This window comes from Callospermophilus lateralis, unplaced genomic scaffold (genome assembly GCF_048772815.1).
Source record: "Callospermophilus lateralis isolate mCalLat2 unplaced genomic scaffold, mCalLat2.hap1 Scaffold_103, whole genome shotgun sequence".
In the NCBI taxonomy this organism is placed as follows: Eukaryota; Metazoa; Chordata; class Mammalia; order Rodentia; family Sciuridae; genus Callospermophilus; species Callospermophilus lateralis.
Genome location: NW_027510486.1, coordinates 1,405,185 through 1,424,359, shown reverse-complemented (window position 1 = coordinate 1,424,359; position 19,175 = coordinate 1,405,185). Strand labels below are relative to the sequence as shown.

General features: G+C 39.4%; 1 pseudogene; it reads right to left on the bottom strand.

The window, feature by feature from the left end:
• Positions 1-19,175, bottom strand: part of LOC143387483 (integrin beta-6-like) — a 137,283-nt pseudogene that overhangs the window by 73,869 nt on the left and 44,239 nt on the right.

Here is a 19,175-nt window from a genome sequence, read left to right as displayed (position 1 = left end):
AATTGATAACCCTTCTTATAGCCATGTGTTTGAGAAGTTAAATTAGTTGTCAGAAAATTGCTTTGATCACCATACATCAGAGCAAAAGAGAAGGGAGTGGCAGTGGCCGGGGTGGGTTAGTGAGAGAATAAATGGTTTTAAGGAGATTTCATTTAGATCAGGAAATTTGTTTTCCTAATGAAGGTGACGTCTGCATGGTTATTAGTAATAGTCATTCAAAATCTAATCCACCTTTCATCAACGTGATATGGACTCTGATAATTAACCTTACTTCTAGCCCTCCTTTTCACCTTTTCATGCCTGGGTAGAATGTTAACTTTAATTTCTGTTGTAATCTACTAATTACTTTCTAGCTAGCTCAGAGTTCCATTAATTTTTCATAAAAGGATAATTATTTTACAATGATGGCACCATAGCCATGTATATTTATACATTCAAATATCTCCAGATCTGGGCCTCACCCCTTAATATACCTAACATAGGTAGATAGAATAGCTGGTCAGTGGCTAAGAGCTCTGGAGACTAAAACTGGGCAGATTCCTTGATCTCTGAAAGCAATGCCTTTCCAAAGCAGAAGATATGAGACAAACCCACTCCATGCTTCCTAATATTGGGGTACCATTACAATTCCATGCCAGCTGCCTGCAGGATGCAGCTTTGGAAAAGTTCTTCAGAATGTTTCATAAACAAGCACCTGGGGATTGCCTATAAAAATAAACATGCTACCTCCAAATATGTTAAGCTAATAAATGACCTGAGCCTATTTCCCATGAAGTTTATAATAAAATCTGATCCTAAGCACTTCATAAATCCACTAAAGATAAGGGTGTTTCAAATAGACTGTGAGGAGACCCACTATAGGAATCAATATTCTGATTATTACTATATGCACATGAATTGTCTCTAACAAAACTATAATGTGGAAATGGGCCACTAATCCTTAGTGTGTATAGTTGCTGGGTTTCAAAAAGGATGAAAATCAAATGTGGGAGGAATCAAGATTGATTATATATGTCAAGGACATCAGTTCTGCTTGAACACTGATTAAGTGATTAATGAAGTACTGCCAGAATTACTAAATCTCTTTGCAGGAAAATGTTATTATGCTTCCCTTCATAATTATAAGTTGAGGAGGAGAAGAAGGATCAATTTACTAGAAGTAACTTATAAGCTAATTTCCATCCTTTAAAAAAAATCATGGGAGTTAGGGCTCCTACTTTCTACTTCTGAGCTCCTTCTAGTGGGAGCCATAGATAACATACCCTAAAATAACACATACTCTTCTGAGGAGTGGGCTAAGAACGTTTCTTTGGGCAACTGTTAAACTTAAGTTTAGGAAATTTCTTTTATGACATTATTTCAATAAAATATTTCCTTCATTAACTAATTCATTCCATAAGCATTCACTATATGTGGTGTTAGAGATAGAGAAATTATTTGCCTAAATATCTGTCCTTTGAAACTGTATCTATTTGTTCTGAAACCATGGTAATTTTCCTAGTTAATAAAAAGAAGGAAGTTCCATTTGTTCTAAAGGAAATACTATAATTACAACTCAAGATAAGCCCTTTAAAAACAAGTGATAAAAGTCATGATCAAGAAAACAGACCAAAATTAAAGACATCTTACTGGACCCTCTGCTGATGTCATGTAAGGGGTGGACAGGGCTCCTTTCTGCGTGGGAAGTGTCCGCACATTTTCCAGGGAGGACAAGAAAGAACAGTGCTAAGGAATATGGGTGTGGAGACTCACTTTACCCATAAACCCAGAACCATGAGCTTCAGAGCTGGATGGGACTATAAAGATTATTTAATTGAATCATTCTTTTACTCTCACCAAATCCATTTTGTCCTAGAAGCTTTAGACCCATATACCCAGTGAGGACCATGTACAGTCCAGACATAGCTGTATTGACATGCACTCATTTGTAAGCTAGAAAGAAGAAAATGAACTAGTATAGAATGTTGTTGAATATTTTGAAGTAGAAGACTTGAAATTTCAAACCACCAACATTTATTGGGTACCTAATACTGCATGTGCTGGACCCCGGCAGGTGGAGGGGGCTGTGTTGCAATGCATGCCCTCCAGCCACCCATGTTCTCCCCAGCAATCACTGAAATGTATGGAAGAAATTATAACTCAGTGTCAAAATGTATTTTGACTAAGAGATAAAAGCACAACGGGGTGGAAATAAAGGGTAAAAGGCAGTAGTTGAGTGTAGAACCGAGAATCCACCAACTGCCTCATTTTCATCCCACAAACACTTACCAGGGACCTAATGTTTGTAACGACAGGGGTGCACTCATGAACAAGACAGGCAAAGATCCATGTCCTTGTCACAGTGGTCAGGAGAGTGAGGGAGTATCAATCTCCAGAAAGAGAGGCGAGAGATCATGCAGAGGAGACATTCCGGACAGAGAATGTCACCAAACGCGGAGAAATGATGCAAATAATCAGCTCCTGGGTGATGACAATCTGGGGAATGAAGGGAAGAGAAGCAGCATGGGAACAGGAAGGACAGAGGAATGAATCTAACATGACATTTCTATGTACATATATGAGTACACCACAATGAATCTCCACATCAGGTACAACCATAAGACTGGGATCCTAATTAGAGTAAGATATACTCCATGTTTGTATAAATATGACAAAATATATACTGTCATGTATATCTAAAATAAATAACAAATAAAAATTTAAAAGGATATTGACCATAGTAAAATGTGAAGTTAGAAAGAGGTAGTTTGGGATCATTTTATGAAGAACTTGAATTTTGGTGTGGCGGGCGGCTATCAGGAGATGAACTCAGGGGCACTTGACCACTGAGCTACATTCCCAGCCCTATTTTGTATTTTATTTAGAGACAGGATCTCACTGAGTTGCTTAGCCCCTCACTTTGGCTGAGGCTGTCTTTGAACTGGCGATCTCCTGTCTCAGCCTTCCAAGCCTCTGGGATTACAGGCGCGCACCACTGTGCCCAGCAAGAACTTGAATTTTATTCAAAAATTTGTATATTCTTCTTCAGGTGAAAGGGAGCTTTGAGACAAGACATGACTGAGGCTGTGGTGTAAAAGGTGAATAAGGGTGGGGAGTTATTCAACAAAAACATTACTGAGCACCTACTGTGTGCCCAGCATTGTTTTAGGTGCCAAGACAATCAAAGAAGAATGATTAAGCTCCTGCCCCAGAGGAGTTCTAAATTAGGTGGGAGGAGATGGTACCCTAGCACACTTGGGGAAAAGTCTAGAGACTATTGCTGTGATCCACGTGGAGAGACTAAAGGTGTCAGTGCATCAGTGATGCAAAGAACAAGAGAGAGTAGTTAGACCTAGCCAATAGGGAGACACCACATACAGGGAAGAGGTGAGTGGATTAGGTGATGGGTGGAGTTGGATATGCTATGGTTGGGACATGGTGTGAGTATGTCCAAGGATTCATGTGTTGGAAGCTTGGTTCTCAGTGTGGCAATGTGATAGGATTTTTAAGAAATGAGGCCTAGTAGGAAGTAATGAAGTCACGGAGGGGCTGCCCTTGGAAAGAACTGATGCAGTTCTCATGGGACTCTGGTTGGTTCATGTGAAAGGATTGTATAGAAAAGGTGCAAAACTGCCTCTTCCCCTCTGTCTGGCTTCCTTTCTTGCCATGGGGGATCTCCTTCTCACATGTATTTTGGCCAAGATGCCATCTGCAATAAGATACTCACCAGATAAATCTGTTTTCTTTATAAAGTCCAAGCCTTTGTTATTTCATTATAGTAACAGAAAACTGACTAATACATGATGATTCTGGAAAGGTAGTTGTAATGAATCTTTTTTTTTTCCTTCAAGTATTCAAAGGACTGTCAGAGGCCTGCCAATCTCTATAATGCCAAGATGTCAGAGTCTAAAGCCTGGGCTGAGAGTACAGTTTGATATGTACACTGCCAACTGGAGGTTCTTTTAGGAAGTGAACTTAGTACCCCTTCCAATACCTCTCCCGGCCTTCAATACTGTCTTCAACTTAAGATAACTATTCTCTTAGCACTGGCTGATTGAAGGTTTGGAGTGTTAAGTAACTAAGATGAGGTTTGAACTGTTAGGTCTCCATGAAGTGCCTGCACTTTTAACAAAAATAAATAAATAAATAAATAAATAAATAAATAAATAAATAAATAAATAAATAAAATTGAAACAATAAAATAAAATTCCTAAAGAAATACTATTTTTTATGGTGGCATTTTAAGCAAGCAAAGGGCTTCCTGCTATTCAATAAATTTCATGGTGATGGAGTTCACTGAATCCAACTACGTACATACAGTTGGCCTCTGTGCTGCTCTATGTTAAGAGAACTGAAAGGAAAAGTTCAAGTGTATGGTTCACATCATGTGCAATGTTTTAAGACAAGCTATTAGGAAGCCACAGTTTACAAGCTGCAATCCAATTTCAATGGCCTAGCCCAGTCCTCTGGGCTCAACCTCCTCCACTCCGTCAGCCCACATAGCTCATGCTGGGCTCACGTAGTTCCTGCCTGCAGCGTCTCTTGAGTGGGTCTGTTTTCTCACTGTTCCTAGAGCATTTCTGTTTTGGCAGGGATGGGGCCCATCCTTTTAGTTTATGGTCTATTCCCCCATCACTTGGCCTTATTTAACTGGAAGGTACCCAACAGACATGGGGAGGGCATCTCTCTGTAACCAGAAGGTGGTCAGATTTTTCTGGAGCTGTGTCCTCCTTGTCCAGTGACACAGATTTGGGTTTGTCACATCCCCTTCAGTGGACAATGAAGGGATGTTGTAAGCTGCAGAATCAAGTCCTGCTTACTGCTGAGTGCTATGGAAAATCTGGGTTCTTCACATGACTTTCCAAACCAGTAAGTGAGGAATTGGTCATGCCTACAGGAAGTGGTACCTGCATGGTTCTTGAAAGAACAGATTCACAGGACTAAGCAAAAAGTGTTCCAGCCATTCTGACCCTTTTCTGCATGAAATGTGCATTTTAGGTCAAATCTTCTGAGTTTTGGTGTGTCTATTAATAATCTGAAGTCTTTGAGTTTCTGTCAACTGCGTTCTATTAATTAACTAAAAAGTTACATAAGTACTTAAAAAAATCTCCTTGAATCAGGATGCTGAGGCGGGAGGATTGCAAGTTGGAGGTCAGCCTTAACAATTTAGCAAAACCTTGAGTCAGAATAAAAAAGGGCTGGGATGTAGCTTAGTGGTAGGGTTTGATCTCCAGGACTACAAAATGCAAGCAAGCAAACAAAAACAGAAATAAAACAAAAGCAAAACAACCACCTCTCCTCCCCCTGTTGTGGAACATCCTTCTCTTTCCCTGTCCTAGCATTGTCCTTGACTCTGAACCTTCTTTATTCTCCTGCAGCTTCTGAACCTGGATAATCAGCAGCTCCACAGGCCTTTGGGACCCCTCTTGCTAAATCTTTTTACATGTTCTCTTCCTCTTTCTCTCTAATCTCCCCAAATCACTGCTCCAAGTTCCATGAAGAACACAATTCTCTTTCACATGTGGGAAAAATGAAACCCAGCTTAATCAGCTCTGCTTGGCTGCACTTTTGTGAGGCTTCAAATTGCCTGTTACCAGCCCCCTGTGGGAGGGTTAACCCTTTCACACTGTCCTTGCTGCTTGCAATCCATCCTGTCTCCCTCTCTTTGTCCCTGGCTCTGTGCTACAACTTGCTATCTTAGCAATGCATTTTTAAACCTAGTTGGAAAACATTTTTCATCCTTTTAGCTTATGGTCTATTCCCCCATCACTTGGTCTTATTTAACTGGAAGGTACCCAACAGACATTGCTGGTATAAAAAACTATTATTCACAGTGGCTTTGTTATTATCCTATAGACAGTGTTGAAAATGTATCATCTCAGTCACCAGGGAGTCTCCGAGTTATGGCAAGCACAAGAAGACAGACATTGTTCAACATCTCACAGATGCCTGCATGTTAAAGCCTTGGGGGAAATGATACAGAGACTAGGTCACCAAATCAAACAAAAACAGAAAACAGCTCCACCATCAACCAAAACAGGTCTGGAAATAATACAACATTATTGAAGGTAAAAGCGTTTACACTGAGCTATCTGTCTTAATTGCTTTGAGAATATACTTATTTAAAATATCTATATATTTACTTAATTTCTAGGTAGGAATTAAAACAAAACAGCAAAAAAAAAAAACTTTTAGTGGTAGACATATTATAATCTCTGGTGCTAGGGTAGCCCTAAGAAAGGACCATGAACTGCGTGGCTTCAATGACAAGTTAATTTTCTCCCTATTCTGGAGGCTGGATTGTAAGATGAAGGAGTGGCAACCTTGGTTCCCTCTGAGGGCCGAGGGGAGGTGGGGAGGAGTTGCTCCAGGAATCTCTCCTTGGCTGTCTTCTTCCTGTCTCTTAACAGAATTTACTTTCTATGCATGTTTCTTTGTCCAAGTTTCCCCTTCTGATGAGGATGCCATTCATATGAACTAGGACACTCCAATCACCCCATTTTAACTTGTTTACCTCTATAAAGACCCTATCTGCTAACAAGGTCTCATTCCAAAATCATGTTTGGGGGTTCCATCCCTCTTATTTGGACTGCCTGCATGATTTGCAGGGTCCAGGATAAATTGAAAATGCGTGGCACTGGATGGACATGAAGTCAAATCAATTTCTCCTTCCCATGGGCCCACAAGGGATTGCAACTTCTGTGAATACTGAGGACGGCACACACTCAGTACCTGGATGGGACAGAGGTCATGGGCTCCCACTCAGTCCTCACAAAACATGAAGTGGGGCTGCCAGCTCAGGGCATGCAGCAGCCTGCCCTGAGATGCCACAGGGTGTCCAATCCCAGGCCCCCGCCTCTGCCCCCAAACCTCTTGGCAATGATGTTGCCCTCTGGGGTGGAAGGCAGCAGTGACTGTGGAGCAGGAATGGCAACTGAGAAGCTACCCTGGGAAGGTTTTACCAGGGGTAACTGAGCCCAAATCCTCTGTCTTGAGTGTCATTATTCTGTTAGATTCACACAAGTTCAAAGACAAAGAGTTAAAAAAAAAAAAGCAAGACGCAAAACTACAGAGCACCGAACCCTAATCCCTGAATAACTGTACTGGTACATGCCCATGAAGCCCTCCCTGTTCTTATCTGAACATGATTAGCACTGTGGAAAATAAAAGACAAACCAAAAAATCTTTGATGAACTACAGAGCCCTTCTCTTAGGGTAGATCTATTTGAAGCTAGAAGACTATCTGGCTTGGTTTTTTCATCTATCCTCTAAGTGCTGGTGACATAATTTGTGTGTGTGTGTGTGTGTGTGTGTGTGTGTGTGTGTGTGTGTGTATGTGTACTGGGGATTGAACCCTGGGACACTTAACTGCTGAGCCACATCCACAGCCCTTTTTATATTTTATTTTGAGACAAGGTCTTGGCTAAGTTGCTTAGGGCCTTACTAAATTGCTAACCTGGCTTTGAACTTTCAATCTTCCTGCTTTGACCTCCTGAACCACTGGGATTATAGGCTTGCATAACTGCACCTAGCTGATGTCATGGCATCTTGATAAAGGTGGCTTCAGTTCTTCAGTGGTAATGAGAGTAAAAACAAGCTGTGACTTTGAACATGGATGGTTCCAAAGAGCAGCAAAATAAGAAAATGTTTACAGTTAAAGAATCACTTTGAATTTCCTGTTTACAGTTTCATCATTGAAAATTTCTCAAGAGTAGAAGGCAGAAAATAAGAAATAGCAAAACGTTTTAAACACATTTTTTGGAACTATAGTAGTCTGGAAAGTATCATAAATTGAAAAGTCATGGGGTCACACATAAAAAAGCAGAGACCTCTTTTTCTTTTTTTTGCTCTGTATCATAGAACCCATAATACAGAAATCCTAATCATAATCCTCAACTTTTTTGACGTGTTTATAAAATATTTCCCCCTAAATGTCTTAAGACAATATTTATAATTGTTCTTTTGTAATTTTATAAACAATAATATTTCTTTTCATTTGATCAATTCAAGCTATGAAATTTATGTTCCTATCTGTGTATTGGAGTATCTCCTAAAAAGCTTTCAAGGATAATTTCTGAAAGCAAATGGAGGAAAGTGTCTATGAATCTCTTAAATATCTTACTTTGACAGATGATATGAGGGTTTGCCACATGGGGATGAATTCAGAAGAGGTAACACAAAGGCACAGTTACTTCAGAAAACCTGAGATAAAAAAGCAGATTGTTAGTCAAGGAAGCGGAACGGAGGGGACACCTGGGTTATCCCTGCAGCTCAAACTTTCTGGTCATTGGCTGGAATGTGCACTGTGTGGTGTCAGTTACTTTGACAACCACCAATGGGAATAGATTTCAGAACATTAATGAGAAAGAATAAAAAGGACCGGGAAAGCTGAAAATCTATTCTGATGTACAAAGATTCACGAGGAAAAAAGCCTGTCAGAGAAGGTGGGATTAAAAAAAAAAAAAAAACAAAACAAAAACAAAACCTGAAGTGGGGAGATGCTGAGAGATGACGGACAGAGACAGCAGAAACCATGTCCAGATGGCTGGAGTGATTCAAACCAGGAAAGGCAGCTAAGTCACTCTCCGATCATGCTTTTACTTAAATTCCAAATCTCCAGATTAAGGGAATGGCTCATTGCCTAGGGACATGGGAATTGCCTAGAACAATAAATAAATCAATAGCTCTGCACATTTCTGCTTTATGAAAATATTCACTCCCACATGTAGAACTAGTGGGTTGGAAAGGGAGGAGTTACAGAGAGCAAGAAGCTGACCTCCTGCTTCTCTTGCAGCAAGTTCAAATTATATGCTCTTGTCATGCAGCAGGGTACAGAGTTAACTATGTCATGGGGTCACATAGTTATGGCCAGGGGTTCTCTGAACTAGCGAGTGCCTGAAAGGTTGAGGACATATTCTTTTACAGATGAAGAAGGGTTAGGTATGCCCACAGAATTTTCCAAAGTTACTTAACTTTGCTTTATCTGTAAAAGGGGAGGTGTTAATACTACCTACCTCGCTGTTGTGAAGCTACAATGTGTGGATGAATGTAAAACAACACAGAGTAACCACTCTCCAAGTGTCAGAAAATATTAGGAGCAAAGAAGAGAATCATTTTAATCTTTGTGTTAGAAATAGAAGCTCTGGGGGACTCGCAGGGCCACAGCTGCTTGGCACTGCTGTCTCCAAGGGGGTGTCTCCTCTCAGATACCTCTCCCCACACCAACTCCTCTTCCTTTTCTTGCCATGTGGCCCCCACTGTCCCGAACCACTCTTCTCCACATTTGGTATGACTTTTATAGCAGCAGGTTTTCTATTGTCTTCCCACCCTATAACTTTTAACTTTCTTATGGATGGCTCAGCACTCTGGCCAAGTGCCTCATGTCATGACTAGCAAAACAGAATGGAATCGAGTAGGAAAGAGGCAGCATGTCACAGTAGGTAAGGATATTTTTTTGAAGGACATTTTTGTTTCGGATACATATGTGTGTGTGTGTGTGTGTGTGTGTGTGTGTGTATTGCAGGTTCTGATGTAACATATATATGTATATATATTTTGCAGGTTCTCATGTAAAATATACTGCTTTGCGGGGGGGTATGGGACACTTTACCACTGAGCTACATCACTCAGCCCCTTTTATTCTTTATTTTGAAACAGAGTCTCACAGCCTCACTAAATTGCCTATCCTCAGGCCTCAGCATCACAAGTTGCTGGGATTATAAGCGTGTGCCATTGTGCGTGGTGCGGAATATATTTCTTATTGTGGCTTACCAAAGACAGAGTTCTGAACTCTGGAGCTCCAGATTTACTACTGCTCTGGATGTTTGGTTCCTTGAACTTCTCTGCTGTGAGGACCTTCTTTCTCCACTTTAGTGACCACTTCTACAACCACCTCTTGCATCTGGTCACTACCCAGAATGGGTTCATCTCCAAAATCTGGAATTTCTGTTGAATTACCAGTACTCTTCCTATTCTGTAACTTCTTAATAAAGATTTTCTTTTTATTTTTAAAACTTCTTTCTTTCTTTTTTGGGGGCCCAGGGATTGAATTTAGGGGCACTCAGCCACTAAGTCACATCTCCAGCCCTATTTTGTATTTTATTTAGGGACAGGGTCTCACTGAGTTGCTTAGCACCTCACTTTTGCTGAGGCTGGCTTTGAACTTGTGACACTCCTGTCTCAGCCTCCTGTGCTGCTGGGTTACAGGTATGGGCCACCGCGCCAAGTTAAATCTTATTTCTTGAATCCAAAATTCCGACTCTTTGCCATTCCTACTAGAATTGACTCAGCTCAATTTTAACTTTTCAGGTGATGTCTTGTTTCCCAGAAGGGAATAAAGTCGGAAGAGGAATGACTTAGCAGAGATAATTATTTTAAGAACTTAAATCCACTGGGCACTGTGTATTTCTCAAAGATTTTGGTTCAAGAATCAAAGCAAATATTACAGAACAGAGATCTTCACTTTTTATACTTTCTTTGACATTTCTTTTGATACTCAGACTGAAGTTAGATTTCTGGGTGGGAATGAGAGTCACCTCCATCACTGTGTGATGTTTCCTATAGAGTCCAGGTCGATGTTGCACCTAATTCTAGGGTGCTGAGTGTTCAATGCTGTTGCTTGGACTAATCTGGTAACACATGTGACTATTGAGCACTCGGAATATGGCTTTTCCAAGTTAAGTTGTGCTATTGGTGTAAAATAAACACTGATTTTGAGCACATATTCTGAAAACATGTAAAATTTCTCGTTAATAATTTTTATATTGATTTCATGTTGAAGTGCTAGTATTTGGATAAAAGCAAAATTTATTTCATATGTCTTTTACTTTTTCATGTGGTTACTGAAATTTTTAAAATTATATATATGGTTCTGAAAACAATTCGGTTGGATATGCTGATCTAACATTTTTTGTGATTCACATGTTTGTTATGATCATACAGCCAGTGGGAGGCAGTATAGTACAGTGGTTAAGAGCACGGGCTCCAGGCCAAACAGTTGGAACTCCTCAACCAGCTCTGGTGCTTAATTAGTGCAAGATGCAGCAAATTATTTATGTCTCTATGCCTCAGTTTCCTTGCCTATACAACAAAAGTACCTGCCTTGTACGGTGAATGTAGTTTACACATATTAAGTGAATTAATACATGTAAAATATATGAAATGACAGCTTGCATTTGGTATTGGTAAAAGCTCCATAAACTAGAGTTGCTCTTATATTACTAGTAGTAGTACTGATGTTATATCAAATGCAGTCTTCTCTCTTTTCTTCTTCTAAACCACAAGGATCTGGATCCTCCACGCTGGAACCTACAGGTTCAAGATCAGCAGTAGTTGGCACCTTCTAGCCAGGAAAGCTCTTCCACTCTCATTCCTTGACTGTGATGTGCTTTTAGGCTCTGAAAATTTCTACAGAGGTAAGAAGATGAAGAAGTTCTGCCTGTGTCCACAAAAGTTCTGATGGGGCTTCATGGCTCCTTTTTCCCATTTGCTTGGAGGATGTGGGAAGCATTAACCTCTCTTCCCTTTTCTAGGTGCTCATTTTGTCTCTTTTCTATGCAGACTTCCAATTGTCCTTCCAGATTTCCGGGTCTGAAAGCTGTGGGAAGGGAGGGACTGGGGTGGGCTCTGCCCTCAGGGCGTCTGTAAGCACCAGGCTTACCCAGGAAATAGGGCTTGTGTGAAGGAAGAGGCGTCATTAGAGCCATCAGGGGACTCGTGTGATGCCTCAGGGAGGTAATTTTTCCCCTTCACTTTCCCCACTACAAAAGCACAGAGATAAATACAATAGTATAATAAAATTCATCAGGGCATCTGTGTGTGCTCTGAAGGATGGCGTGTTGATGTGCCACTCATATTGTGTGGAAGAATAAAAGAATAGTCGACAGTTTTGTAATGAGGAAGCATTTATCAGCTGAAGGCATGTTTCTCTCTCTCTCTCTCTCTCTCTCTCACACACACACACACACACACACACACATGCACAACACATCAAACCAGTATGATACAAAACCTTTGAATTAAAAACAGGGTCAGGGCCAGTTCTGGAAATTTATTTTTGGGGATATGTGTTTTTTTATTTATATCATACAGGATGGTTTTGATTTCAAGATAACCGCTAAAGCCACTGTCACAGTCACAAATAGAAAGTTAGGGGTGTAATTGGAGAATTTGACTTTATGAAATAGATAATGAGGAAGCAGGGTTTTTGTATTAGAAAGTAATTCATCCTTGTTCAGCAGGATTCACCTTAAGTCTCCTTAACTGAACGATGCAAGCTGCATGTTGTGTATGCATTTCAAGGAAGGTGATTTACACGGGATTTTTCAAGAGCAAGTCTCCAGGAGCATTCTGCCTACCTGAGCTTCAAAATCAAGTTCACACTTATCCTCTCAAATGGTGATGACTTCTCTCTCCCCTTCCCCTCAGCTCAGCAATGTAGTATTTTTCTGATCATGTTTTCTTGATCACATTGTGATGTGTTGAACTTACTTTCTGGTTATGATTGTATTGTTTTGATTATTAGGCTCTTAAGTGATACCAATTTGACCTTGGTTTCACATTCAGGACTAACTTAAATTCTGTCAGCACATTGAAGAGCAAGCACAGACAGCAAATGAACCTCTGTCTTATTGCCTGGACCAGAACTCAGGCTCTGGGATTTTTTGTGGGGAAGAAGAGGTTGTGGACGAAGTCTGATGAGGTCTGATTTAATGCAGCTGTCATTTGTGCTGGAAAGATTTAGGGAGGGACACATTATTAATTGAAGAAAAAAAATGAGGCACCTGTGAGAATCTGTGAATGCAGCCAGGGTGGTTAGGGCAGTTGCTCACAGAGACAGCACAGGACCAGCTTTGTTAGGGTCATGTTGTAAAAATACAGCATCCTGAGCCACACACATGGAGCCTGCTGATATAGCCTTTAAAAAAACAAAACAAAACAAAACAAAACAAAAAAAAAAAACAAGCCTGCAGGTGAATCTAGTACAAATGAAACTTTGGGAACAGTACCTTCTCCACTGCTTCCTTCTCTAACAAATATAAGCTTGGCTCTTCCCTTTGCTAAGTGTGAATTTTCAAGTGTCCCCCAAGTACCAAACTGACTCCATGAGGTGATGTGGATGAAATTCCACAGAAGCAATGGACTCTTTGGCACCCTTTATGGGTCACTTCTTTCCTTATTTGCTGCTTCTTGTCCTTGTTGATTCTGCATTATCATTCAGTGACTCATAGCTGTATGTTAGATATTACCACATGTTTTACCTTCAATCCTTGACTTGGCTCTTAGAAGAAAGTACTATTATTTTATAGTTGAGGAAACAAAGACTGGGGCAAGTATCTTTCAGAATGTTGAGCAACTATTAAATGGTAGCAGGATTTGAACCATGGTCTGATTCAATCCATCTAAAATCTGATAGATTCTTCCCTGTTAGCTTTTCCAAAAGATAGACCTTTTGCTTATATTTCATTTCATCAGTTTACCTTTCTACCGTTCAGCAGTCAGCTTTCAGGGAGATGATGATTGGTGTAAATACAAGTCATTGTGTTATCTGGTTTTCATAAAAGATACTGGAACACAACAAACCTTTTAATAGGTATCTCTCATTCTTTGGGAAAGTAGAGACACTTTATCTAAAATTGAATGTTTTTCCTGGCAAACTGCCTAAAGTGACTTTCTGGACATTTCCCCCCGTGTAGAATATCACTTACCATTGACAATGAGGTGCAAGCCACTCACCTTTTTCATTGATGCTGTGAATGATGGTTTTCCCCTCGTTATCTGTAGTTATTAGGAATGTAATAAGACATTCATTTTCTCCTTGCAGAGAGCAGGAAACAGAACTATCTTTTGAGAAATCTGCAGATAAAGATGTCATTCATTAGGTTAAATGAGATTCCAAAAAGATTATTTATAAAGCAAAATAGTATTGAGTTTTAATATGCAAATGAGGGTTTTCAATATTGCAGAATGAAAACCAAAAAGGCATAGGATTTTTCCCACCAAGGGAGATTTTCATTTTTATTCATGTTCCACAAGAACAGCTCCAGATGTGGTCAATCAGGACTGACCATCAAATGTACCTATCAAACTGACACAGGCAGAATTTCAATGGAGTGAAAGAACTGCAAGGCAGGTGCCCACAGCTGTCTTGGGAATAGAATGGCCCTGATTATGGTAATGAGGGGGCTATATGTTCCTCTTTGCTGAGAGCATCTGGGAGGATGTCTAGATTACATTGCTGCACAGTCCAAATGGATACTGATACTTTTAAAGGGGCCTTCTTTACAATGGTGTAGTCAAGCTTGCTGGCCAAGTATTGTCACAACAGTAAAAATAAATTAATGTTAGGAAACAGAGACCGCAGTGTTAGGTAGCTCAGGGTCCAACAGGATAAGGGTAAACTAGAGATTTAAAGGAACCCAGAATGACAGTATATTTTATCACAACAGAAATTGAAAATAAAGTAAAAGGCTAATCTTCAATTTGTTTATCACAAATTTTAGTGGTTCAGCTCCTCTGCCAAGATGTAGCCTTTTCTGAATTAAAAATAAAAAAACAACAACAAACCCTAAAGTTGCCTTGTAGTTACCCTACCTTCTAAATCAGAGACTTTTTAATGATACTATTACAAACACTGTTTTTCATAAACCTGAAGTAGAATGAACATTTGCTCTTAACCCAAACTTCGGGGACATATGGTTCGATATTAGTGTGTTTGACACAATGAGTCAGAATAATAAAATTGAGACCACTTCAAATAATCTTGGACACATTTATAACTTCTCTCATTAGCTTAAAAACAACAAGGTGTTAATGAAACAGAATCTGCCTGTGTTTCCTTGCTCCTTAGAAAGAAAAAAAATAGCCCATTGGGGTACAAAAGTGCTACAGCTATGGAAAGATAGAAATATAGGTCATTGTTTCTTGTCTTTCCTTGTAATTTGTAAGATAAGAATGTGGCAAAGTCTGTGAGAAGTTGCCTTGTATTATTCATGAAAACAGGACTGGTAAACATTTAGCATTATAATTAAGATTTTAGACAAGAGATTGAAGAGAATAAACTGTTTTTGAACTCATTGAAAACATTATTTACATAGGAATATGTAGAAATCTAATTATAAACCATTCTACATTGGTCATTTCCAAATGTTTATGACTGTCTAAATCACCTGGGGTTTTGGAAAAGATGGATTCTGACGACTTGCCCCGCCCCCCAGGTGGGGGGTATGCACAGGGCTGCATGTGAAGGGCTGGTATACACATGGGCACTTGGATTTTGAGTGTGTGGTTTAATAAGCAGTTTAATGAGATGATTCTGATTAGAAGGTTTGGGAACCTCTGGGCAACATGTGATTAGTGAAATCTGTGTCATTTCATGTGTTTGATTGCAAATGACACTGCATATACAATTCATACTTCGATCACTTTGAGGGTCTTCACCCACAGCTGCCTACCTCATCCCTCCAATCACCTGGGATTCCTAAAGTCTCCAGGAATGTGTTTTTTCTTAGTGCCATGTTGTCTTCCTTCCCTCTGTGCCCTGGCCATGCAGGCCGATCCTGCTCCCTTGAACACACTTAATGAAACATTCTGTTCTCAGGTAGGAAATGTGTGGGATGGCTTATCATACCCATTTCAGTAATATTAATCCTGCTTTTTTATTTTCTTTTAAATAGCTGCACTGATGCACAGGGAGGCTTACTTTCCTTGAACAGGATTACTTCAGTTTTAATGGAACTGCCAGTATGACCTTTGAGTCACAACTCCCATCTTGCTTTAATTACTTCACCACTCCTTTTCCTAACTGTTATGGCTCTAGACATAGACTTATTTGTAGTGTTTGGGTATTGAGAAAGTATTATCAAATGTGCAATGAAAGATTTGCATAATTTGCTGTTAAAGTTTTCTTTTGTTGTTCATAAAAAATGGCCCTTTCTTTTTTACTCTCCTTTGTGAGTGCCCACATGGCTGCTCTAGAATAATACAGTGAAAATGTGATCTCCTGGTGGCCCAAGGAAATCATTCTCAGAGAAGGAAGACATGTGAGAATGGGAATAATGAGGTTGGGGCTAGAAGGTCCAGGAAGGATGTCAAAATGGAAACTGTCTGTACCACTGAGGCAAGACAACCACGTGCTTTAAGCCCTCAGTTTTGGAATCAATTAGCAATTCTCAGTGGAAACAGTTTCTCAAGGGAAAAAAATGTGATTCTGTGGTCAAACATGTTTAGGAATCCCTCCCTTTGTCCCTCCTGGTGACTCACACACATATTTAATTTAATGTGCACAACAACTCTCAAAAGTCTGGCAAAAAAAGGGAAAAAATAATTTCCCATCTCTAACATTTATATGACCATGGGTGCTTTTCTCCATTGAATGCTTTCAGAGCTAGTGTCCCAAGAAACACTCTATGAGTACATGGATATTGGGGTAAATTAACATGACTCAGTAAAAGGAAGAGTGAGATTAAATCACATGTTCTTAGATGTGCCTGCCCAAGTCACTGACAGCACAATTTAGGATCAATTCACATACTTAGTAAAGTTATGCTTATTTTATTTTATTCTCCATGTCCTAGTGGGGGAAAGATGGGTTGCTAAAAGTCCCTGTGAAAGAGCAAATATGATGTGCTTCGTTCAAGGAGGTGTGAACAATAACAAAACTGGTTCATTCAAAACATGGCTTATAAAAAAGGCTCATTGGCAAAGTGGCTCTTAAATTTACAGTCTGACAAATACCTTTTTTTCTCTCAAGTCCATCCAGATTAAATGGTATTAATAATCCAATTATTATTTTCAATCCCCAAGTTGAAAATACCTGAATCCCCCTCTCTTGAAGATAACTGGGCCAAATACACAAAAAGAATAATGTAAATATTCTAAATGCCTCTCGAGACTGGCCTTCCTCTGAAATCCAAGCATTTTGACAATCTACTCAGAAAACTGTGTACTTAACATAGTAACGACCCTGTGGAAGCCATCACAATTTACATGTTTCTAAGGCTCTATCCCTTTTTCCTTCAGCACATTTGATTTTCCATGTTGCTAGTGAATTCAGTTCTAGTCATTTGTAGGCATTTTCTGCATTTTTTCTCATTTCTAAGAGACATCTGGTAAATATTTCCACTGTTTGCTGTGAAATTAACCTAGAAGGAAATGCTGAGACTCAGTACTGGTTACTAATGTGGACAGCCCACAAATGCTGCTTCGCTCAGTGCTTTAATGTATCTTAACTTTGGTATTCGTTTAAGGTACACACCATCGTGTCCCACTTACTGCTATTTGGCATGTTTATCTTTGGTCACCAGAAAAGCACTGATGAGGGGTCTAATGAGCACTAATCACATCCCTGCACATAGGGTAATTCAACTGTGCAGTCAGAACTCTCAATTTTGAAATAAGGCAAGTAATTTTCAAAAGAATATAAATGTCATTATATTATTCCATTTTGGAAATGGACTAATTTCCGTATTCTAATTCCATCTATTCAAAATACATATCCTACAGTGTCATAAATTATTGTCTTGACTATTTCCCTTCACCTGAGATAGATCTTGGTCACATTGCTATTGCATGCAGAGTAGCAATTCTACCTGAGCAGCATGAAAATGCAGGGTTGTGATGATACAAAACCAAATTCTCCTAGATTGTCCCTTTAGGCAGAATCAGTCATCTTCTTTGTTTTAAAGTCCACAAATTATTTTTTAAAATGGCCTTCCTAGCTAAAATGCAACTGATTGAAATATTTGCCATTATGAAGAATCTTATTGTAACTGTATTTAAAATAACAGATGAAAGCAAGAGTACAATTTGCTTAGCAGTTACAGATGATAGGAACTTATGAATTTTGGGGGTGGGGAAAAAGGAAATTAAGGGTGTACCATATGTGGGGGAGGGGAAGTGAATGCTTTTGAGAGGTGGAGGAAAAGTGGCCATTGACCAGAACCTGCCCAGCATCTGGGAGCTACAATCGGGAAAACCCTTCTACTGCTGCCTTTATCTTATCTTGAAATAAGGCAATCAGATGATTGAGGACAATTTATGGTTTGGGGCCTTAACTTTTGGTCATTTCTTCAATTTTCTTCCTTTCTAGTTTGGAAAATATACATTCTGGAATTCTCCACAATGGCATTTGTTAAGCAGAGGTGAAATGCTGACACTCTTGCTGATAGAGCTGAAGTCCAATAAAACAGCCATGACTTTAAATTGGGATTTTAAATCCCAAGCCACGGAGTTTTCAGCCTTGTAGAATGCACTCACTTTTAAACAAAGAATGGAAGTGATCTAATGCCCTGGTACAAATGGGGTCAGGCCAGAAAGGCTCTTGATTTATAGCATTTCTGCCTCTGAAGAACCATGCAAAGGAAATGAAAGCCATTTAAGACAAGCAGCACCTTCCTCCTCACTGATAGTTGTGCCCACTAGTTTGCATTTGTCCACACAATCTTCTTGGGACTCGGGATCTGCAGACAGGTGGCACTCGATGCAGCTCCTGCAGACAGACAGAATTAAAAGAGTTTATCAGTTCATGTTGGTGGAAATAGATATGTAGCTAGAATATTGCTTTATGCTCTGGTTGTAGATTATGCTACAAGAGTATCTTTCTAATGACACTGGCCTTTTGTCACTTTTGGAAAGATAGTTAGGCAATAACCAAGAGGATGCTGAATTATTCTGAATTCCACCCAGTAATCAATGTTCCCTGAGCCATCCCTGATAATTGCTGCTATACTCATTTTTCTGTAGCGATTGCTTCTGATTGATATTTGATTTAGATATATTTTCATTTTACTTTTTCCAGGGAAAGCTTACATTTATAAATATGATTAGAGACTAGGCAAAGTTCTGAATTTAATCTATATCTTAACCGGAATCCCAAGAATGATTCGTAGTCTTCATATATTCCACATATGATTATTTTAATAGTTCTCTCTTCTGTTATGCTTTTAAATAAATTCAAGTGTCGATAGGAGCATTTTTAAAAGCTTAGGATTAAGCCTGGATCCTCATTAATTCAAGCTTTTTAATAAAATATTGCATTTATTTACAGAAAAGTGTATTTGCAAGGACATAAGAAAATTAAGCTACCTTAAAGATGTCTAGGGAACAAAGTAAAATTAGACCCTGAATTAATCTTGTGCTGCAAATCATTTTGCAAATAGATGGTGCTTGGAGTAATCCAAAACAACAAAAGCCTTCTC